This window comes from Canis lupus, chromosome 2 (assembly GCF_011100685.1).
Source record: "Canis lupus familiaris isolate Mischka breed German Shepherd chromosome 2, alternate assembly UU_Cfam_GSD_1.0, whole genome shotgun sequence".
NCBI classification, from domain to species: Eukaryota; Metazoa; Chordata; class Mammalia; order Carnivora; family Canidae; genus Canis; species Canis lupus.
The window spans coordinates 30209937-30234263 of record NC_049223.1 but is presented as its reverse complement, the minus strand read 5'-3'; the positions used below and the strand labels follow the sequence as shown (position 1 = coordinate 30234263).

Below are 24327 nucleotides of genomic sequence, written 5' to 3'. Positions count from 1 at the left end.
AAGAAGATGGGTATAAAGGCAAATGCAATTCCCAGCTCTACAAAATGAGAAATCAGAGAGGTATGGTGAAATCTGACTCTGTGGCAAATAGTATTACATCTCACAAAAATTTCTGTGAATTTCTAGAGACCTGGAGTATGAATGTTTGGCTAATAAAGACCTTCCCCATACTATTCTCTTTAAATAAAGGATATGAAATCATAAAGCCAGTGTTCAAAAGCAGAATTCCAAAACTAAAGTTAAAGATAGAAAGTTCCTTCGTTTAAAAATCCCCCTCCCACCATCTTTCATGACTCCTTCTGTCAAGAGAAGGTAAGTGAAGGAATCCAGAGGCCTCAAGGTCTCCGGATCAGCAGACACCTAACCAACATACAGACTGGTCTGTCATGTGCAAGAAACAAAATTCAATCATGTGAAGCCACTAAAATTGGGAGTTAATTTTTTAGAGTAGCTACAATTATCCAATAAATCCACTCCTCAGCTGGCATATGTATTTGCTGATATTAGAGCTACATGCCATTCATCCTCATAAACTGAACAAACCTACATATTGAATGAACAATTGAATAAGCAAAAGATGCCTATGGTTTATCACTGTCATTCTTCAATATTTCTAAAATGAGCTATTGTGTTAAGCAGTCTGACACATGGAATTCAGATCTAGAAGTGGCTTCAGAACTCAACTAACCTTCCTCCTAATTTTATGAATGATTAGATTGAATCAAGTAGCTAGAAAGAAGCAAAACTAAAAGCAACCACTCCCTGCTATTTGTTCATTCAATAAAGGCCCTTCAGCAAAGAGAACTCTTTATTTGCATGTGAGGGTGTAATGATATAATAAGTGTGGGTAAAGATATAAGCCTGCATGTATGCATTATATAAGCAATCGGATGTTAAATGTCTATTTTTCTTGTTTAGTTTTATCTAATTTATTTTCTAATTGTGTGTTATTTTTTAGTATAATTAACCTAAAATATATCGCATGTATTTCAAGTTTGCAGTTTGATGGGTTTTGACATAAGAATAAATCCATGAGCCCATGTTCACAATCAAGTAATAAACATACGCATCACCCCCATAATCTCCTGTGCCCTCTGGAATCACTCCTTTCCTCCCACCAATGCCTCATACCCAGGCAACAGCTGGTCTGTTTTCTTTCAGTAAAGATTATTTTACATTCATCAGAATTTTATACAATTTTGTATAAAAGGAATCACAGAATATATAACTCTGTGGTGGGGGGGCAGGTGGGTTTCCTTCATTCAATAGTTATATTGAGGTTTATCCATTTTGATATGTATCAGTAGTTCATGTGTTCTTATTGCTGAATAATATTCACTGAAAAAGAGTTATTACAATGTGGTTATCTATTCTTCTATTAAGGGGCTTTGGTTGTTTATAGTTTTTGGCTGTTTCAAATAAAAATGTTATATCAGTTCATGTACAAATCTCTTAAGTATATACTTTAATTTTTTTTTGACTGAATACCTACAAATCATAGAGTAGGTAAATATTTAAGTTAAGAAACTGCCAAAATGTTACCCAGAGTAGCAGCACCATTTTATATGCTCATCAGCAATTTATTAGTTGCTCCACATCCCTGACAATATTTGGAAGTCTACTTTTTCTGACATTAGACATTCTAATGGGTATATATATAGTGGTGTCTCATTGTGGTTTCAGTTTTCATTTTACTAAATAGTGACTATTTAGTGCTGAGCATCTTTTCATGTGCTTATTTGCCATCTTAACAGTATCTTTCAAAAAGCATAAGTTCTTAATTTCACTCGAGTCTAACACCATTTTTTTATTTGTGTGTGTGCGGTGGGAGAGGGGGATGTGGATTGTGTTTTCGTTTCCTAACTAATAAATCTGTGCCTAACTCAAGGAAATAAAATTTTTCTCCTTTGTTACAGTCTAGAAATTTTATGATTTTAAGTTTACATTTAGACCTAGGCACATTCTGAGTTAATCTTTTTTTCTTTCTTTTCTTTCCATATGAATATATAGTTACTAGAATACCATTTGTTTAAAAAAAAATTACCCTTTCCCCACTAAATTGCCTTTGTACCTTTGTGAAAATCTGATTGAGCATAAGTGTGTGAGTCTCTTGTGAACTCTGTGTTCTGATTGATCAATTTGTTAGCTTATTGATGTCAAAACCATACTATCTTGATTACTGTGGCTGTAGAATAATTTTCAAAGTCAGGTATTATAAGTCTTTTATTTTTCTTCTTTTTCAAAGTTGTTTTGGCTATTGTATATCTTTGAAATTTCACATAAATTTTAAAATCAGCTTGCCATTAAAAAAAAAAAAAGCCTACAGGGATCTTGCTTGAAATTCCGCTGAATCTAAAGATGAATTTGTGGAGGATTGCTATGTTAACAATTCTGAATCTTTCGATCTATGAATAGAGTGTATCTCTCCATTTACTTATGTCTTCTTTAGTTTGTTTCAGTAATACTTTGTCTCAGGGTACAGAACTTGTATATATTTTATTAGATATATACATATATCTCTAAGTTTCATATTTTTTCATATTTTTTATTCTACTATGGCATTGTTTTTTAAATTTCTATTTTTTGAATGTTTATTTCTAGTATACAGAAATATAATTTGTCCAGGTTTTTATTGCAGTAAAACATGTATAACATGAAATTTACCATCCTAACCACTTCTGAGTTTATGGTTCACTAGTATCGAGTGCATTCATACATTGTGCAACCATCACCACCATCCATCTCCATAGCTCTCTTCTTGTCTTGTAAAACTGAATCTTTACACCCATTAAACAAAGACTTCCCATTCTTCTCTCTCCCTACCTCCTGCCATCCACCATTGTATTTTCTGTCTCTATGATGCTGACTACTCTAATTACTTCATGTAAGTAGGTTCAAGCAGTATTTGTCTTTTTGTGACTGCTTTATTTCATTTAATACAATGTCCTCCAGGTTTATTCATGTTGTAGCATGAGTCAGAATTTCCTTCCCTTGTAATGCTGAATAAATATTTATTGTATGGCTAAACCACATTTGTTTATTCATCCATCTGTGGGGGACACTTGGGTTGCTTCCACATTTTAGCTACTGTGAATAATGCTGCTGTGAACATGGGGTATAAATATCTCCATAAGACCCTGCTTTTAGTTGTTTTGAGTATATATGCAGAAGGAGAATTTCTGGCCCATATGGTAATTCTATTTTTAACTTTTTGGAGAACGATTATAGTATTTCCATAGTGGCTGCGCCATTTTACATTCCCACCGATAGTTCACAAGAGTTCCAATTTTCCACATCTTCATCAACACTTGTAATTTTCTGGGGTTTCTATAGTAGCAATCCTAGTGGGCATGCAGTGGTATCTTTCTGTGGTTTTGATTCACACTTCCTTAATGGTTAGTGATGTTGAGCTTCTTTTCATGTCCTTATTGGCCATCTATCTTCTTTGGAGAAATACCTATCAAAGTCCTTTGCTCATTTTTGAATTGGGTTGTTTTGGATTGTTGAGGTTTTTTCAAAAAAGTTTTTATTTAAATTCATTAGCTAACATACAGTATAATATTATTTTCAGGTGTACACACAACAAAAGAATAAATAGACAAATTAGATTTCATGAAAATTTAAAACTTTTGTGCACCAAAGGACACTATCTAAGAGTGAAAAGGCAACACATGGCTGAGAGGAAATATTTGCAAGTCATATACATGATAAGGAATTAACATCCAGAATATACAGAGAATTCCTAAAACTCAACAGTCATTTATTTAAAAAATTTTTAATTTTCATGAAGTCTAGTTCATGTATTTATTCTTTTGTTGTGTGTGCCTTTGGTATCGTATCATTGCCAAATCTATTGTAGATTTCATAAGATTTTCTATGTAGATGATCATGATTTACCTATAAAGGAAGACAGTCTTTATTTCCAATCTGGTTGCTTTTTATTCTTCCTTGCCTAATATGAAGACCAGCAGCACAATGTTGAGTAGAACTGGGGGGAAGCAAGAATCCTCTTCTTAGGATTTGTTCCTGTTCTTAGGGATTCAGTCTTTTGCAGTTAAGTACAATATCAGCTTTAGACACTTCATGGATTCCCTCATTAGTGTGAAGAAATTCCTTCCTAGTGCTAGTTTGCTGAAAATTTTTATCGGGAATGAAAACTAAATTTTGCATCTATTGAAATGATCCTGTTTATGGTTTGTCTTTTTAATCTGTGATATTGTGATTTATATGGATGGATTTATTCAACCAAATTGAACTCCTAGGATAGGTCCACTTGATCTTACTGTTGGACTCAATTTTCTAACACTTAATTAATAATTCTTGCATCAGTGTTGACGAGGGATGTAGGTCAGTACTTTTCTTTCCTTATAAGGTCTTCAGTTTCAGAGTAATGCTGAACTCGTCATTTTAATCTCCAGATGATCAACGTGGTTCTCTTATATTTTTGTGTCTCCAGTTAGCATTCTCAATCTTTTCTCGATACTCTTGAACATATGGAAGATAATTATGGTTGTATATTATTTTAATATCCTTGTCCACCAGTTCTATCATTGGTGTCATTTCTGCATCTATTTCTACTGATGGATTTCCCTCCTCATCTAGAGTCACATTTTCCTGCTTCTTTGTCCAGTATCTGGATTGAATGACAGGCAATGTGAAGTTTACTTGGTTGGATCCAAGCTCTTACATTATTCCTATAATATTCTCAACCTTTGTTCTGGCATGCAGGTAAGTCACACTAAAAGAGTTGGATCCTTTTGAGGTCTTCCTCTAAAGTGTTAGGCAATCAACAGTGTAATTTTACTCCATTACTGAGCAATGAAAATTTGAAAACTCTATCTGATGCCCATGGATTATAGAGTTTCCCAGTCTTGCTGGTGGAAATACAGACCATTCCTGGCCCTGTGAGAGATCTCAGATTATTTCCTCTCCTCCCTTTGTGTACTTTTCTACATGTGTGAGCTCATAATGACTCAGCTGGACATTCAAGTGGGCCTCTGCAGATCCATGGACTCTCTTTACAGGCTGTCCCCCCCTCCATACTCTGCCTCACAGACTCACATTAACCTCCCTGGTATCTCAGCGCTGTCTCCTCCACCCAGGGAAATCACCATGGAATGCTTGAGTCGGTCTTCCTCCCTCAGATTTTGGCCCAGATGCTCGCCCATGAAGAAACCTAGAGGGACCATAGGGCTTATCTGACTTTTTCTCCTTTTCAAGGATCACTTTATTTTCTGATGTCCAATGTTTGTATATTTTGTTCAGTCCTTTAGTTGTTTCACAAAGGAAAGTAAATTTGGTCCCTGTTACTCTGTCTTTGCCAAAAGTGGAATCAGTCCTCCAATTTAAAATTAAATTTATTCTTTTAATTTCTCACATCTAAGCAAAGCCTATCATTTGATGATATTGCCTCCATTTATGAGGGTTTTTTTTTTTTATTTTTTAAAGGTTTTATTTATTTAGACTCAGAGAGAGAGAGAGAGAGGCAGAGGGAAAAGTAGGCTCCATGTGGGGAGCCCGATGCGGGACTCAATCCGGGTCCCCAGGATCACACCCTGGGCTGAAGGCAGCACTAAACCGCTGAGCCACCTGGGCTGCCCCATTTATGAGTTTTACAAACAAATATTTGTTCTCACTGGTCCAGCATCTTGGATTCTGTAAGATGTGAGTTCATGTGGTTTATAAATAGACTGTATTTACATGTTAGGAGATTCCCTGACAACTGTGTTGCTGACTTACCTCTGGAACTGATCTTAGGGCAACCTCATTCGCCCAACATGGTCATTAAATGCTTTTTCCTAAGGTCAATAGAGCCTTTTTCAGCATTATCATTAGCATAATGTGTCCTATTAATCAAGGTTTGTGTTTTAGAAATGGGTATCAGCAGTCCAGCACTAATAGCATTTCAATGGTTGCACCTTAATGCAATTGTTGCAGTTGTAATTATTTTCATTTGTCCCTCCTTTTAAACTACAAATTAGAACAACCTACTAAAATGAGGAGTAATTATACACATTAAACAATTTTTTACTTGCTTTGGCTTATCTATTGTATCAATTTGGGTGAGAATGCAGAGTCCCATATTTGAAAGCACTATAGGCTTATGGTGAAACATTTATATTTTTATTACAATATGTCAGCTTTTATACTTATAGACCCTTTGGGACTTACACAGATTTTGTGTGAGCTTTTGAGCTTATATTGAAAACGGATGATTTTAGAAGAGAGATGACTTGGAAAATGTCTTCTTGTTGTGTTCTTTCCTCTTGTTAGCAAATCTGAATTTATTCTGAAATGAATTAGTAGCATGCTGCCATTAAACATGAGTGTCTGCTCTGTTAACCATCCCTTCCAAGTCTAGTAGCATTCTGGTGCAAACCATTGTTGAGGATGAAAAATCATAAGTCATCAGGCCTTATAGCTTCAATATATGTAATGTGTCAGGTACTTCATTTCTAAGAGATTTTTGCTTTGTTTTGTTTTTGTTTCCTATAATTTTCTCAGAAGAGATAAAGTTACAAAGGAGCCTACTTTCATGCAAATGAATTGCACATTTTGGTTCAGGTTGCCCTACTAAATTTTACACTTGATACCTCATAAATAATAAATGAAGATTTAGAATGGAGAAGAGTTAAAGAGACAGCACTTCCCTCCTAGAAAGAGCTTACTACTGGAAGAACCGGGCATGGTTTCATGCAGGCGGTTAGGAATCTAAAGCACAGCAAATAACTGATTTGGTTTAGAGAATGATTTAGATAATAAATATGCCCAGTACTGATTTCATTTTTAGTAATAGCTATATTTAGTTCATTTTAAATGGAATAATTTAACATGTAATATAAAGCACACTATTTGATGCCTCTGGAGACAGAACACAAAATTCTCATAATTATTTTTCATTCATATACTAGCCTTTAGTTCAAGAGAAACAGTCGGCTCTTTAAACAGCCCATCATGTTTAGTTAATAGTTTTAAGTGTGAGCATTTTAGGAACAGAAAATCCTAAGACCAACTTCAGTTTAGATACTCTTTAAAATTAAAAAAAAAAATGTGTATTTTCTACTATTTTCTACTTCCTAAGTAAAATGTACACTCTTGTTAAAATGGCACTGATTCTCTCAAAAATGTTTGAGTATTTTATTGAATTGATATGACTTCCTTTCTTATCAGTGATATTTTTCTTTAGAAGGGCAATCATTTGAATTAAATAGATGGCTGGATCTTCAGTCAATCATACTGTGCTCTGAAGTCTTCGGATGCTACTTCCAAAGGAAGCAAATTACGACTTTCAGCATATTTAAAATATCTTATTTTTTCTGAGGATCTCTCTGACTCAAGGAGGGAGGATAAGGGAAAAATTCACTGATGGCAAGTCGCTTCAAACATGTTCAACCTAGTTTGAGTGCCAAGGTTCAAGAATGGAGCTACATAGTCTTTCCTTCACTCCCCTTTCCATCCCTTCTCTTTCTTTCCTTTTTTCTTGTTTGAGACTTTACTGAGCTATGCCTTTTTTTGTTTTCTTTCATGATGCCTTTTGGGGTACCTGAAGTAAAGCATAAAGCCAAAAATCCCTTGTAAGATTGATAACATTGATAGATTTTGTCTCAGTTTCCTAGGGCTGCCAAACAAATGGTCACAGACTGGGTGGCTTAAAACAAGAGAATTTACTCTCTCACAGTCCCAGAATCTAAGTCTTGTGCTTCCTGTGAGACCAAATAGGGTCCCTGCTTGCAACTTATAGCTTCAGAGATGCTTGTCCATCTTGACTTACAGCGTTGCTCTAGTCTCTGCCTCCCTAGTCACATGGCACTCTGCCTGTATGTCTGTCTTCATGGGTCATTTCTCCTTTGCATAAGGACACAGGTCATACTACATTGGTGTCCATCTTAATGACTTTATCTTCACTGATTATATCTGCAGACTCTCTCTTCGAAGTCAATGTATCTATTTGGGGGAAATCCTCATAACAGAATTCCACTTCATCAAATGATAATTTATGAAACGGACACATTAGTCTCTTTTATTTAAAAACAGTAACTTGTATTATGAATATCGTTTAAAACCAACTAATATGGCCATTCAGACTCATTTAATGAAGAAGGAGCATTTTAAAATTATTGGGCCTATCCCTAAGCTTACTTTTATCTTTTATTAACAACATTGGCATAAATGTTTCATTGATACGAGGTTATGGATCTATGAAGTAGAAGTAACCTCTAATTTTGTTGACACTCAGAAGTAATCTAATTCCACTGTTCTGGACTCATTTTACCTGATACATTTTTTAAAGTATATCAGATTCATCTATAGCTCATTCATTAGCTCTTCCTTACATTTCTCCTGAATTAAACCCCCTGCCCCATTTTAGTCTAGTGATTGGCGCCAGTATTCACCCAATTCTCATATAACAATCCACTTATCTGGGAGTCATCTCTGCAAATCCCACATTCTCACCCCCGTGTATATGCCCACCATGGCTTGTCAGCATCATGTCATTGGTAATTTCCAAATATGTCCACTATCACTCAAGCCATCTCTCTTAGCTGTCCCTTCTCAACCACATTCTAATATGTATCCTTACATTCACTCTTGCCTCCCACTAATCCATTCTCCAATTATAGCCAGGGTGACCTTTAAAAAACAAAAATCAAACCATGTCCCTCTCCAGCTGAGAAAGCACAATGAGTACTCACCTCTTGTTAGATAAAGACAAAAATACCCCCAAAACGTAACTGGTGTTCTAGCTGTTGTAACAAAACTGGACGTTTCCTCTCTGTGGTTTGACCTTTGTCTTAGTCTATTTTAACTGTTTCAACAAAGGACCATAGACTGGAGGTTTATAAAGAATAGATATATTTCTTACATTTCTGGAGCCTGCAAGTCCAAGACTAAGTCACCAGCAGGTCTCTTGTCTGGTGAGGACCTTCTTCCTGGTTCACAGGCCACATCTTCTAGCTGTGTCGCCACATGGGGGAAAGGGAGAGAGGCTTCCTAGGGGTCTCTTTTATAAGGGCACTAATAAATTTGTGGGGGCCCCACCCTCATGACCTCATACCTTCTAAAGGCCTCACATCCAAACACCATCCTACTGGGGGTTAGACTTCAACATACAGATTTAAGAGAAGATGAACATTCGGTCCCTAGCAGAATCCCAAACCAGATTTCTTTTCTTTGCTTTAAAAACACTATACAATTCCAGCATTTACAGCCCTCATACAGGTCATTTCTCCAATTTAGAACACCACCTTCACACTCTTCCATGTTTTTTACAGCTACTCTTATTTCAGATTTCAGATCAATTGTCACATTTGTGACTCATAGTCAACAACTTCCCCATGCTCCCTGATATACACTCATGAAGGAAGCTTCATCTTTCTAGAAAACTCACAGCAATCACAAGCAAGTAAATTTGTAGTTAGACGTTAGGAAGTTTGCGTTCATTGATGGGATATAAGGTTCTATAGGGATAAAGATCTGATCCGCTTCCTTGTTAACTCTGCCCCTTGATTCTCATACCACCACCTGCAGAATGATTAAGTGTGCAAGTAATGGGACCTAAATCACTAAAATTTAATTCTGTTCTCCTGTGATTCCCTTAAAACCATCTTCCTCAGTGTGAGGTTTATGGTGAGCTGCATACAGCACAGGACTACATGAGGATTTTTTTAAGATTTTTATTTATTTATTCATGATAGAGAGAGAGAGGCAGAGACACAGGCAGAGAGAGAAGCAGGCTCATGCAGGGAGCCCGACATGGGACTTGATCCTGGGTTTCCAGGATCGCGCCCTGGGCCAAAGGCAGGTGCCAAACTGCTGAGCCACCCTGGCTTCCCTAAATGAGGATTTTTAAAAATCCATGGTCTTGGAATACCTGGATGGCTCATTTGGTTAAGCATCTGCCTTTGACTCAGATCATGATTCCAGGGTCCTGGGATCGAGTCCTGCATCAAGATACCCGCTCAGTAGGAAGTCTTCTCTCTCTCTCCTTGCACACCTCCCCCCACCACCTCTCATGCATGTGCTCTCTCTCTCTCTCTCTCTCCCAAATAAATAAAATCTTAAAAAAAATCCATGGTCTTGAAGATCCAAGTGTTAAGAAAGACAATACATATTTCTTAATTAACACAAGGTAAGAAGAGATTTCTGTGCAGATGTCCAGAATGGAGTAGAGTGGACAAGCCCCCTTGTCTAAGAGTACACTTGAGTCCACAAGCATTTTTAGGGTAGATGAAAGAATGTATCAAAATGCAAATAATTTATGTTCTGAAAATAGAAGTATAAATAATGTATTGAGTATACGAAGCAAAACTGTACATAATGTACTTCTCTAATCTACTTGGAATTCAGGGCGCTGTTAACAAAGAACTGATGTATGGTATAAAAAATTGCATCAAAAGAATGAATGACATTATGAGCAAGCCTGGAAAGCCTCTGCCAATGCTACCATCTACATTTTTTTTTTCAAAATTTTCTTAGAAATTTAGAACTGTGGCTGAATCTTTTGTATGACAGCATTTTCTCCAATTTCTCAACCATTCCATTCCTTGTAGAGAAGAGGAAGATATCCCAGTAGAAAGCTCTAGAGGCTAATTTCTATAAATACAAGCACAACTCATTATTTTAACCAATGAAGAGAGATTTCTATTTCCCACTCTTTGCTTTCTCCCTGAAAAACTCAGTGTACTTCACTTGCTTATTTTCAATATTTAACAATAACTTCCTATGTCCTGGCAAATAAAATGTAAATCTTGTCTTAAGCAAAATCAAGATGTACATTTTCTGGCCTGATTCACCATGATGAATGACTTCCTCATTGATGGAGTGCCCAGTGAGTTCCTGATTTTAACGTGTTTAATTTTCCTCCACTGTAAATTGGACAGAATTATTTTTTCTACTCCAGAGGGTCATTATGAGGAGTGCTTGTTCTGGAGACACGGTGATCATTAACTTAACTGTTAAATCTCTCTTTCTTTCTCTCTTGCCCCCAAAGAACATGGATCATTTGCAGAAAGTTGGCAAAGGCCAAATGGGCAAATTCAGAAGAGAATCCCTATTATGTCCCATGTGCCTGCACCTTATGAAGCTTCAGATCTTCCCAGTTGTCTTTCTTATTAATAAACTCTTTTATTAATTTTTGTGATAATGTATAAAGCCAACCCTAATGGTAGCACTTTTTAAAGATGATGAAGATGGTTATAGAAATAAAGCCAGTTCCTAAAATGGCTTATACTAACATCATTTACATGACAGAGACTTGGTGTCAACACATCTGTGTTCAAACTCTGGCTCTGCTGTGAGCACTTGAGTGTAGATTTTCCTGTTCAGAAAAGAATGACAAAGATCTCCACTGCACATGTATTAAGTGACATGAAAGAGGCAAAGTCACTTCCACAGTGGCTGACATAGAGTAGGTCCTCAACAATTATTTAAATATGGTCTCTTTTTATTGTGGACAATACTGATCTAACTCATTGAATATATATAATTATTTAACTTTATTTAAAAGAATGTGAAAATATATATGCCATGTTCTTGAGGTTTAGACATTACGTCATCTGCATTTTGCACACATGCCTTGTTACAAATAGCATAAATATCCTCTCTAGAAGGGCACACACAGTTGTTGGAATCAGAAACCTGAACACAGTTCTGTGATATGTCAGACAAGTTATTTAACCTCCACATTACAAATGTCCTCCTCTGCAAACTCCTAGGCTTTTCATGAAAGTCATATAAGACAATGGCCTTAAAGTCTTCAGCCCAGTGCCTAATGCCTACAAAATGATAAATATGAGATATTTTAAATATCATAATCATAAATGCACTATGTATGTAATCTAAACAGCAATATTGATGAATGTCTAAAAGGAAGAGGCATTAGGACAATCAGTAGTCCAACTGCAAGACTATTTTTAATTACAGCATTTTAAAAATAGCTGCTATGATTATTCTGAACCTGACAGTGATCTGAAGCTGAAGACATGCTGTGGAGTGTTATGCTAATCAGAGCGCTCTCCATCCAGTGAGGGAACACAATCGGCTAACAACAAACATGGATTAAGATCCCGCAGTGTGAAGCCTTGCATCTTGAAATTATTGTTGCTGTTATGTGCAGGGGTCGAGAACAGGGATGGAATGCACTCCTCATTTGCTAGTGAGCAAGTGAAGGTGTTTGCTCAAAAAGACACACGATTTCCCATTTGTCTTCTGGGGGCGTCCGTCGTCTGTGACTAGGAACTACTACTTCTGTTTCTTCTTCTAGCCTACCAAAAACCCCATCAGAGCCCAGATGTGTGTAGTGCAGTCCCATAAATCAAACACCCTAAAGGTACCAGTTATTACTTCATCTAGAAAGGCTATTATTGTAGTGTTTCTGTTTTCCAGTGGTCACAATAATAATTTTCTTCCTAAGTTAAAATACTTTAATATTTTTCATTTACCGTGTCTCCATCCTTTCATGTATGGAATATATTTTCTTTATTGCCTTTTACCAAATGTCTTTCATCTGTTACCCACACTACCAAGAAGGGAAGCATCATGAAAAACACATTGGATCATATGATCATCTCTCCATGACTGCTATCCTAAATCTGTCTAGGTTGCGTCAACTTAAGTCCTCCCTTGCCGATATCACCTGGGTGCAACCACCCCTAAAATCCAGATCCTACATTGCTACTTATGATCACACGTCTTTGACTTTGCTAGTATCTTAAGTCTCAAAAAGTTCAAACGCCTTATCTTTTATGAGTTCTTTTCCCCAATTTCATCATTTTAACACTATTCTTCATTATTACCATTGTCTAAAATCATATAATATTTTGGATTCAGTAAACGGATCCAAAGATATGTTGCAAGAGTGCTTTTGTGGCTCTGCATTCACTCAATGTTCAAAACATTTCACGGAATAAGTAGGAAAAGTACTTCAACCCACACAACCAAGAGCAGAAGTAGGGGGTGGGAAACGGAATGCATATAAAACAAATGAAAAGCATGAAATGTGCTACTTTTGATCCCAGATATTTCCTGAATATTATCAAAAGGAACTTGAATGATTACACAGGACCAACTTTCAAGTATTTTACATTTGTGTCCTTTTATTTGCCGCTTATAATTTTTTTTTCTTGAGATCCCATAGTAACACTTGTGAGATCATTGGCTGAAGTACACACCTAAGTATTTTGTATTCATTCCCTCATAAAAAAATAAAATAAGTAAATTTTTAAAGAACAGACATTGAGTCCCTGCCACAGTGGTTTTACAAATGTTCGCTAAAATTCAACGCCAGTGGAGAATAAAATCAAGACAGTGCATTGAATTCTTTGGGTGGTCATTGTATTCTCTCCACTGGTGTACTCATAGAAGAAGAAAAAGCCAGTTGTGTTTCAGAATGCTCCTGATGAATCAGAACAAAATATTGAGTTAATTAAACCTTCATTCTTGAGTATGTCTTTTCATTATCTGGGACTAAAAGTTAGGAAACGCATATAAAGCACTCCTGCTGTGTCAAAATATAATGGTTGTCACGAGGCAGGTCACCTGTGCAACTGAGTGGCCAGCTCAGTGGGCACTTCTTCCGAGAGACACCACTTTTACTTGGAGAATGACTAACAGGATTATTTCATCACTGGGAAAACCCTTGTAAGCCAGTGAGCCAATACCTTATAAATGAGTAAAGCAGGCTATCGCACAATCAAAGTTCTAGGGGATTTTCACATAAAGAGGGTGAAAAGTCCATCCCATTATGGCTTCTATTTCTGCATCAGAACTAATCGCTAAGAAATGACCACTTGTGAAACTTTGGTGTAATATCAAAGAAGAATATTCACAAATATATGGATTAGTTATTAAAATACTTCTTGCATTTCCAACTACATGTCTCTGGGGGCAGAATTTTCTTCATATACTCCAATGAAAAGAATGTATTCTACAGGTGGAATGCTGAAGCAGGTAGGAAAATCCAGCTATCTGCTATCACTCAAGAAATTCACAGACTTCAGATAGTGCCACTCTTCTTACTGCATTTGTTTTTGTATCTTAGAAAACAGACTAAAATGTGATTTATGTTAACCTGTAATTAGTTTATTATGGTAATTTTTAAATGGATTATCACATTACAATATATTTCTAAAATTCTGTTTTAATTTCTAATACAGTACATATTGATAGATACAAATCATACCAACAAAGCCTCTCTGAGGTCGTCTATAAATTTAAAGAGCGTAAAGGAGTTTCAGCGCACACACATTTTAAGAATGACAGCATATAAAAGGAGACAGTGGCCAAATGATTGGTTGGAAAAAGCTTTAACCTCTGACCATCCAAGTTCTCCCAAAACAGATTGTTGTCCCAAAGACTGAATTTTTATTCTGAGCAATGGTTTCCCTTTGGTCAAATACTGCTCTCTCCATGTGGTCCTAAACAATCCTGTATGATTTATGTCAAATTGGGTGATGCGGTGGAAAGAGGTTAAGCACTGGAGAGAAAAAACAAACAAACAAACAAAAAAAACAAGTATGTTTTAAAGGCTTTCTCTAGTATTTACTTAAGTGACATCAGCCTTGCCTGGGCCACGCATAAAAGGGGGGAGACTATTACATTATCCGTTATTGTGGATCTGATTTGTTGCTAAATAAGATAATATATATAAAATGCCTGTTAAAAAGGGAATCCTTAATTAATGTGTGTGTCCTCTCTTGCTCTCCACTACAAGTGGAACTCGATCCTTGGATCATTCTCCTGAGTGGAAGAAGCAGGTTGCAGGAGAATGGTCCAGGAGAGAAAGAAGATGAGAAAGGGAATTGTCTGGAAATCTGTTGGGGGCTTAAGCTGAACGTGCTTCATAGTACACAGGTCTCAGCTCCCAGGCAATCCCAGACCACATCCCAACGACGTATGGTTCTTTCATGACTTGCACCTCAGATTTGCTTCATTATGGATTCCCAATGTCACCACAGTGCATATTTTGAATGTCCGCTAAGCATTCCCCCTTTTTAATAATTGAATCTTTAGGCATACACAGAGTCTAAGACATAGACAGTCTTCTCTTGCAATGGTGTTTGCAAACAATTTCATTGTTTGTTGAGTTCTGAAGCATTAATTGGCTTCGGTCAGAGCGTGCAAAACCATCTGACGAAACATCAATATTCATTCTTGTTCAGAGATTATTGAAAGAATTTCAAACCTATGCCATCAACCTGCAATTGGCCATTTAAAACCCTTTTGTCACTCATCCTTGTACAAGTTTAACAAGATATTAGCTTCAACTTCACTATGTGATAGAGTGAAGGTTTTCTACATTTTGGCTTTACTTCAGAATCACCTTATTATGTAATTGATGTAAAATTAATATTCATTACCTAACCACAAGTTATGTCTTAAAATATTTTTAAAACGTAAAATTAATATGTGGTCACATTAAAATATCTAGAAAAATAGGACTTTAAATATGACAAACATTATTACATGGATTTTTTTTTTCTAGCTAATTCACTGATCTGTAAATCTAAAGACTAATAGTCACTGTGTCAGAGCAGACTGTCGTCAGTCTTACTTAGTGCAAAACCTGTGATGAGTCCTCCCTCTGTTCTTCCCATCCACATACACTATCTCAGGCTATCTGGAGATAATATAAATATAATATAAATATCCCGATACTTGTATAAATCTACATGACCTTGGAGAAGCTATTCACTTCTCTGAGCCTAGCATTTTTTTCCCCTATAAGAACAGAGATAATGATTTTATTCTTAAAGATATTTATTAGTGTGCATGGGGGTGGGGCAGAGGTGCATAAATCCAAATCTACACAAGCAGTCAGCTAATTCCCTGTGTTTTTGTTTTTGTTTTTTTGTTTGTTTTTGTTTTGTTTTGTTTTTTTTACTGAAACAACCAGGCAATTGTGTCTCTCCTTTCATGCTGCTGTTCAGTGATGTGTTTACTCATTTCTTCCCAAGATTATGTCTTTGCACGGCAGCGTCGATGGGAAACTGCCATTCTCCTGTGTTTTTACTGGAAGGCAAGTAGAGGAGTGAGAGCCAAAACTCCACTGGGGGTTACAGATGTTTTGAGAGTGCAAGTAGATTTTCACAGCTTCCAAGTGCTGAACGGTTCTTGCTAAACATCTTTTTATGCGTAATGATTGAAAATTTTCAATGGGACTAATTTTCCAGTTGAAAGAATAAAAACAAAAAGAATTATTATGAGAAACAATGAAAATCCCTTTACACCTAAAGAGTCTGCTAGCCCTTGTATTGTTTGGGTGTTCTGAGTTAGGGGTTAGGTGGGGGAGACCACTCAGCCTCTTTGAACCTGGCCATGGGACACTTGAGGCCTGTCGCTACTTCTAGTGTAATATGCGGGAAGTAAAAAATATTTCCATTTGCAGTTCTTACACTTAAAATCTACAGGCTCTTCTCTTTCCTGTGGCCTCTGCTAAAAGGCAAGTCTCAGAGGACAGACAATCTTTCTTGACCTAAGGAGAATTTTCTAAGAAATAGATGATCTCTTTCAAAAAAAAAATTACAAAAAAAAAAAAGTAAATAGCAGAAGTAGCTCTAAGGCAGGACAGCATCTACAGGGCAATGGTGTAGTAAGTCTGGGGAGGAAGGGAGTTGAGCTACGTGTGTGCCACACAGACTCCCTTTGTCCTCTGAGCATTTGAACATTCAGGCAGCTGAGCCAGCATGTGGCAAGCTGGCATGGGGGCGTGGGAGGCGGTGGTCGAGGGAGGGGAAAAAATGGTATTTGTCATAATATTGGTCGGTGTAACATTTATGGGAATGGAACCAGACAAAAACCCAGTGGCTGAATGTCATGCATGTGGCTCCTGAGCGACAGCATCCCGTGGAGATGTTTCTGTGCGATCCTGTTCAGCCGGGGAAGCGGGTCCAACCACAGAATGCCATCACCACCCAATCCCCTTGGCTTGTGAACCATGGGCCTGGGCATCCCAACAAAGGACACTTCAGAGAGTGTCCTTGGAACAATAAGTTTCCATGTGTCCAGATGACATCACCCTCAGGAAGCCCGAAGGAAAGGCATGGGTGGGAGGGGGGCCAGTCCAAAAGACTTGTGTCATTTCCAGCAGGAGCTTCAAATTAGACAGTTTTTTTTTTCTTTTCAAGGCTTTAAAAAGAAGAGCATCAAAATAATAAGCTGGGGGTAGGGTGGCGCTTTCAGGGAACACTGTGCTGTTTTTATAAATAACTATAAAAATACTATCCTTTCGATTTTCTTGGCTGTGGATAAGAGTGTAGGAAGTAAATAGGAATGGAGAGGAACACCATCTTGCTGTGAATATAGGAATTCCAAACAGGATTTAGGTGGGAAAAATTGCCTATGCCCAGAGAGATGACTTTCTCATCTTTGATGTATCCGCTAAGATGCACAATCTGGGAACCATTAGCTGAGCCCTGGGACCGATGCTATTGTAAAATCGTGACTTCAGACTCAAGTCACCGAAGACATGTACCTGAATAATAAGAGCTCTTGATCAAGGGAAGCAGATGACTAGAAATGTAGGTACAAAGGTGAGAATCTATATCCCAAGCTTAAGGAATGGTAATAAGGTTCCCTTTTGTCCATTGTCAATACATTTCTCAGTTCCCATTTTCAAAGAAAACAGCTGAATTCCAAACTAAAAAAAGGAACTCCCCGGTTAAATATCCTATTTTAGTCTGTGATGTGGAGCAAACTTGAGTAGTAGGAGAATAAGGAATGAGATGAAAGTTAAGAAGGGGGAGGAGGAGGAGGAGAGTGTAGTTATCTACTTGAGTATCTTAGGAAATTCTTGCAAAGAAAGAAAATGATGTCAAATTTGGGTTCTCTTGCTTCTTGTATCCTAAACCTCTTTTCTAAAAGAAACACCAAGTTAAAAGGCTTAGAATAGCTGTTTCTTTGAAAATACATTTATTCACAAAAGGATCTTTCATTCTCCACTATAAACAAAATTCAGTAATTGCCTTGGACCTTATATATTTCCCCAAGACATTATAACTCGGCCCTAAGAACACAAACGAGTTTAAAAAGGCCTTGAACCTGATCCAATTACATATTTCCCCTCCCCACTTTGTTTCTTTTAATTGTTAACACAGCGAACTTCATTTATTGACCTAAAATTTGGCTCGAGTAGAATTATATTTTTAGTTGGAAGTGGTCAGATACCACTTGAGAATTCATTTTGCTCTTAAATTAGAATAATAATGGATTTGTGTTATTGGAAAGAAGGAAATAACTGGCTGAACGAAGAGATACCAGTTGCAGCCTCATGCTTGATGCTAAATTGTTTCCAGAAATGAAATGGCTTTTCCCTGGAGGCTTTCATGGGTGGAGACAGAGAGACTTCATGGTTGAAACATGTTCTTGGCAAATGTCATGAAAAGTGTAGCTTCACGCCACAATTTGTTAACATTTATGCTCAGAATAGTAAACCACTCCTTCCAACAAGTTGAATTTGGCAGAAATCCTATTAAAAAAAAAGTTAGGTTGGAGAGCCCTGCTCAGGGACACAAACAGAAAGAGGTATGTGGAGTTTCCCTCTGCCCCGCCAGCCAGGACTGTGTCCGTGAGCACCCTCTCATCCACATTTTGGGAAAAGACACGCACAGGCTCTGCTGGGGAGCAGATGGAGGAGTAAAAACATCGCAGTCTGCATTATTAGCAATGTCCTATAACGTCCCTAGCACTTAGAACCGCACCCTGGGAGGAGTGTCAACACACCCAAGGTGGAGAATATATACTTTTCCTACCAAGAACTGCTGACCGGTTTGACAAGAAGTCAGTTGAGTTACAAAAACTAGCCATGGAATGAACAAACCCTGTGGACTAATTATATAAAGAGGATGGGGAGAAAAACAGTAATGAACAACCAAACCCCCAAACCAACAGGTTCTTGAACAGTCAACTCACCATGTGACTGAGAGCAGGAAATAGAGCTCTGAACTACATTTTTAATATCACGTTAGGGCCAGTCAATGTGTAAGAGCAGAGAGGGAGGCCTCTGAGGAGGAAGCTATCCAGAAGGCTAAGGGCTGGTATAAGCCAACGGAGGGAAAGAAGGAGGTCAGCGCCTTCTGCACAGACATTGCCCCCCCACCCCAACCCAACCCAGGCCTCCATGTTCTCCCTTCTGGAATGTCTGAGTCATAACCATTCTAACCACGAGAACAAATCAGAAGAGCAAGCCTGCCTGATATGTGCATCCCGGGTATGGGAAATAAAACAAAAGCTACACAAATCAGATCTCAGTATGTACCAGAAGCCTCAACTGAGACCTGCAGTGGGTTCTCTTGAGGGACAGGAGCACTCACAGGATGGGGACGAGGTCAGTGCTCGCAACACCCTGCACTCCTGACACCACAGGCCTGACGAGCACACCGTGGCTCTCAAGGAATCATTCTTTCCTTAGTTTCCCACTGTTCTGATATGTTGACGTACGTGGATGGTGTATTTTGCAATCTCAAACCATAGAAGGTAATAAGGTGAGTTTTCCGGTGATGGTGTTCTGTTGTGTTTTTGCTAAATCCCTTTTATCATCTTTTTTTAACTTCTCAAGTCATTTTTAAGTGGGTTGACCTGCAGGTTCCCATCTTATATGTGATTTTCATCTCAGCTGGTTGTCATCCTACCCTCCTTCCCCCTAACATAGGGGAGTCTGAGTTCTAGGGTTTAGGGAAGAGGGGCATGTGCTCTGCTTCCTCCCACCACCACCATCCCCCACTCTCCAACCCTCCAACCACCTTGACACCAGGGAGTGTGGGGAGGGAAGGTGGGTTACCTGCCAGAGCTTCTATGACAAAGCTGGTGACCAAGTGACATAACAGAAGCACACGATCCCCCAGCTCTGCAGGCTGGAAGTCAGGGTGTTGGCAGGACTCGTCCCTTCGGAAGCTTCTGTCCCTGGCATAGAGATGACAGTGTTTTCCCTGTGTCCTCACTTGGTCTCCCTCTGTGTATATCTTTGTGTCTAAATTTCCTCTTCCCGATAGTTCCCCAGCCACACTGGATTAGGACTCATGCTAATGGCCTCATTTCAACTTGATGATCTCTGTGAAGACATGCTAGGATGGAAGGGCAGTCCCTCTTCTGATAACAGCAGAAAGACAGACACATTTATTAATTTTTAATATTATGTGTGCAAGGGCATCACAGGCCAAAAAATAAATACCCAAAAGGAGATGAGAGCTGAGAACTCACATACCATCCTTGTAGGTGACTGGAGGGAGTGAAGGCATCTCAGGGGGATGTGATCAGGTCCAAGGAGATGGCTGGGTCCATAGAAGAACAGAGGGGAGGGTGACAGTTTGTGACAGTCTATGTGGGTGCGCAGTTGACCTCTCAGTTCTTGTGCAATGAGTGTCCATCTTCCTGGTTGGTGAAGCTCTCAGAGAGGGGACCAAGGACATTGAGGTTGAGGTCTCTCTGGAGGATCCATCTTCAGGCCAATGAAGGGAATTCAGAGAAAGCCTCTCCCTGCACCTGCTGTGTTTCAAGTGCCTCCCCACTCAAATAACCAGTAGGTCACCGCTACGCATTTGGGGTGGCACGTCCTGGACTCCCTCAGACACTGTCTCCAAACACAGTAGTTCAAGCCACGTTGAACTCCTAGGGGTTAGGATTTCAACATGAATTTTAAGAGGGGACACAATCCAGCCCATAAAAGGAGTCATGAGATATGTGCTCTCCCGCCCCAACTCCTCTTGAAAAGAAAATTTAATTGTAGTAAGAACACTTAATGTGAGCTCTACCCTCTTAACAAATTTTAAGGGCACCATACATCACCGCTGACTATAGGTGCACTGTGACGCAGCAGATGGCTAGAACTTTCTCATCTTACTTAATTGAAACATTTTGCCTACTGATTAATGACTCCCCATTGCCTCCTCCCCAGCCCCTATTAACCACCATTCCAGTCTTTGATTTTATGAGTCCAACTATTTAAAGATACCTCCTATAGGAGGAGTCATGCAGAATTTGTCCTTCTGTGTCTGGCTCACCTCACTCAGCACAAGGTCTTCAACGTTCATCTGTGTGGTCACCTACTGCAGGGGCCCCTCCTGTTCAGAAGCTGAGAGGCCTGCATTTGTGTGGGTACATCACAGTTGTTTTATCAACTCAGCTGCCTAACTCTTGTGTTGAGACTCGAAAGGGGCTTGTTCAGAGGAGGAAAGGCAAATGTCTCTTCGTTCACTGCTCACTGGGGAGTCTCTTCTCTTACTTGCTATCTGCCCTGTAGCACTGATGGGCCGACGGGGGCCTTCGTGTGACTCTGCTGCAGGACCCCATGGCTGGCGCTGGCATGTCCTCTTGTACCCTCTCTGCTCCTGCTGGCACGGCTCACAGCTGCTCAGTACATCTCAGGGCCTCCTGAGTGCAGTTCCAGTGAGACAATGCAAGTGTGGACAGGCAGCGATACCCTGAACCCCTGCCACGGCAGGTGAGAGCACAGCTGCACCTATGCCTCCCAGCCCAGCCATGACAGTTCCCTTTCTCAGGTCCAGATAGGCTGGCCAGGCTGCTGACTACTGGCTCTCCAGGGCAAGGAGGCCCTGAAATTTCTCTGGAAGAATCTAGAAGCCCCTCTCCCTTGCCATAGGGAAGCAAAAGAAGCACTCACTTCTTGCTAACTCTTTTTTGCCAAAAGACCTATAAATAAATAAATAAATAAATAAAATAAATAAATAAATAAATAAATAAATAAATAAATAAATAAATAAGACCTACAACAAAGATCCCCTCTCCCCTCTCCTTTTATAAAATGGACCTTGGGGTGATGATTGAGAACAGGAGGCTGGTTCATTCTCAAGAGGTTTGTGGCCTCACTCATGGAGGACTTGCTTTACCATGTGGGATTCTTAAGACTTCACATGGACCCCCAGCTTCTAGTCCTAGGCATCAATTCCAGAAAAGCAAGGAAAGTCTCACTCTGATTGCTATTACCAGGAGTTTGGGAAATATCCTAGAGTACTTTCTCAAATTTATCTTGGCACTTCCAAAGTACACTGCAGGCTTCTATGCTCTCAGCAAAGACACTGGATTATTTTTATTAAAATGAGAGTTTTAGAATGGAGAGAACTGGGAAGAAATAACACACTGAAGAATCCAAATTCTTTCTCAAATTAACCTTTCCCTTGGGGACCAAAGTGGCAGTTGCACTAGCAGTGACAACCAGGAGAAAGTGTGACACAAAGTGACACCCAGAAGTTCTTTGCTGAGAAAATATGTCCAGAAAATCTCTTCTTTGAAGATCAAGGGAGCATGTAGATTGTTACATTTCAGTTAAACCTCTCCATTATTTGAAAAATTCCCTGCTCCTAAAACACAGCCCCTTACTTCTGATTGGGACATTATTGGTAAGAAACACTCCCTGAGTATTTCTGAAACTCAAGCTATACCTTCCTCATCTACTACTAAGGTGTTTTGACATAGTCTAAAGTTACATTTAGTAATATTTTTGGTCTTTTCTGGTTTTAAAATGTAGTAATTCAGGCTCATTATGAAAGATGACAAGGTTTTCACAATTGCTATACTCTGCATTGTTAAATAATTTTCAAGACATTTGTATCATCTATCCCCACACTAGAACTTCTCAATCTGCATTAGTATAAATGAGGCATCAAAAGGTACCACAGCTTAGGAAATAAGCATATTTGACCATGGGCTCCTTTTACTATGAAATAATTTTTTAATGTTAAAAAAACTATTTTCAGTATCTCGCTAACACCACTTTTAACATTTTGATAACATGAAACCCCACTTAGGAAACAGTACCATGAACTATATTCTATCTATATAGTGAAGACAAGATAGTTCATAATTAGAAAGACAGACAAGCTAATGTTTCTGAACACATTTGCATGGTTTTTAAGAACAATTGTCACCTAAGTCTTGATAATATTTGAGGTAAACATATAAATATCTGTAAAAGTATACAGTTTTATATGTTTTTTTTCTATTTTTTTTTTCAGGCTGAAACTCTTGTTCAAAACATTGGGTAATGTGAAAGGAAAAATCTGTTCTTCGAAAGGTCAGCTATTTCCCACAGGAGGGGAAGAGGGTCGATCAGTCAAACAAATAGCAGGCTTTTCTGTAATGCATGTTTTTATGGTACCTGATTCTGTTGTAGTGAGTAATGAAAACGATTCAAATGATCTTCCATAAGGACACTGATTCCTTCCTTCAAAGAGTTCCTTACCCACTGTTTAACACAGAAAAATTTCCTGATACTTCAACAAAAATTAACTATAATTATAATACTAAAAGAAGTTATATGCATTTTATACATATATATAAACTAGATTTTCACAAATATTTATAAGAATTCATGAAAATATTAGAGCGTATTGAAAGCTGTCCACATGCAGTAATTAAGGACTTTAAAATAAAATTTTGGCAGGCTTTGGTTGAATAACAAGTTGATACGTGTAAATACATGCTATCTGTTCATCCAGTTGCTTTGGCGTCATATTTGAAAGCAGAGTATTTATTTCCGTGGCATCCACAGTATGATGAGTGTGTTTGGTGGCTCATGTCCATGGATTTATTAGAATATAGGACTGCACGTTGACCAAGGGTTCACTATCATCTGTCACTTACCATTGACTTGGCTTGACCAAAGCAAAGAGGTTTCTCTTCTCCCCACAGAGCCCCAAACTTTGGGTAGCCTGCATGAGTGAGCAAGGACTAAGAACTAAGGACACAGAAATCCCCCTCAACTGCTCATCCTGAGAGTCTGGAACCAACTGAGCACAAAAAGATCTCCAATGAAACCACCCTGATTGTGCGGTCTGCTGTCCACATCCCCTGCCCTACCAAGTCCTACGGTCCTCCTTACTCTCCCTAAAACAGGTGCCTGTTTGATTTTGAGACACTTGCAGATTGATGTGTTCTCCTTATTGTGATAGTGTTTTCTAATATGTCTCTCTTCACTTTGGTCTAGATTTCTTTTCACTTGACATCACCCTACTCACATACACACACACACACCCCTTTTAACTGAAGAGTTTATTCAACATGTTTATTATGTGTCCTGTGAAGTGTTAGATGAAGTATGAGAAGATGTCACCAAGTAATTTATTTTTTTTTAGAAAATACACACACGAAGCATTAAAGGAGGCAGTCCAGAATGGTTAATAATGACTTTCCAGAAGACTTTGGACTTGTAGTCAGCCAGTAGAGAATGTACAACTTGGCTATTTTGGTAAAGAAATGGGACTGTGATTGAGCCAGAGCCCCAAAATAATGTCTGAAAATGAACAAACAAACAAAATGTGGAGCTTCTTCTGAGAGGAATAAAGGAGTACAGCATCCATATTTAATAGATTGGCGCCT

General features: G+C 38.5%; 1 long non-coding RNA gene across 1 annotated transcript; it reads left to right on the top strand.

Moving 5' to 3' along the window:
- Positions 1-24327, top strand: LOC119869995. Its single transcript, XR_005354964.1, has 3 exons — positions 1-60; positions 22965-23023; positions 23641-24327. It is a non-coding gene; the product is annotated as an uncharacterized LOC119869995 (long non-coding RNA).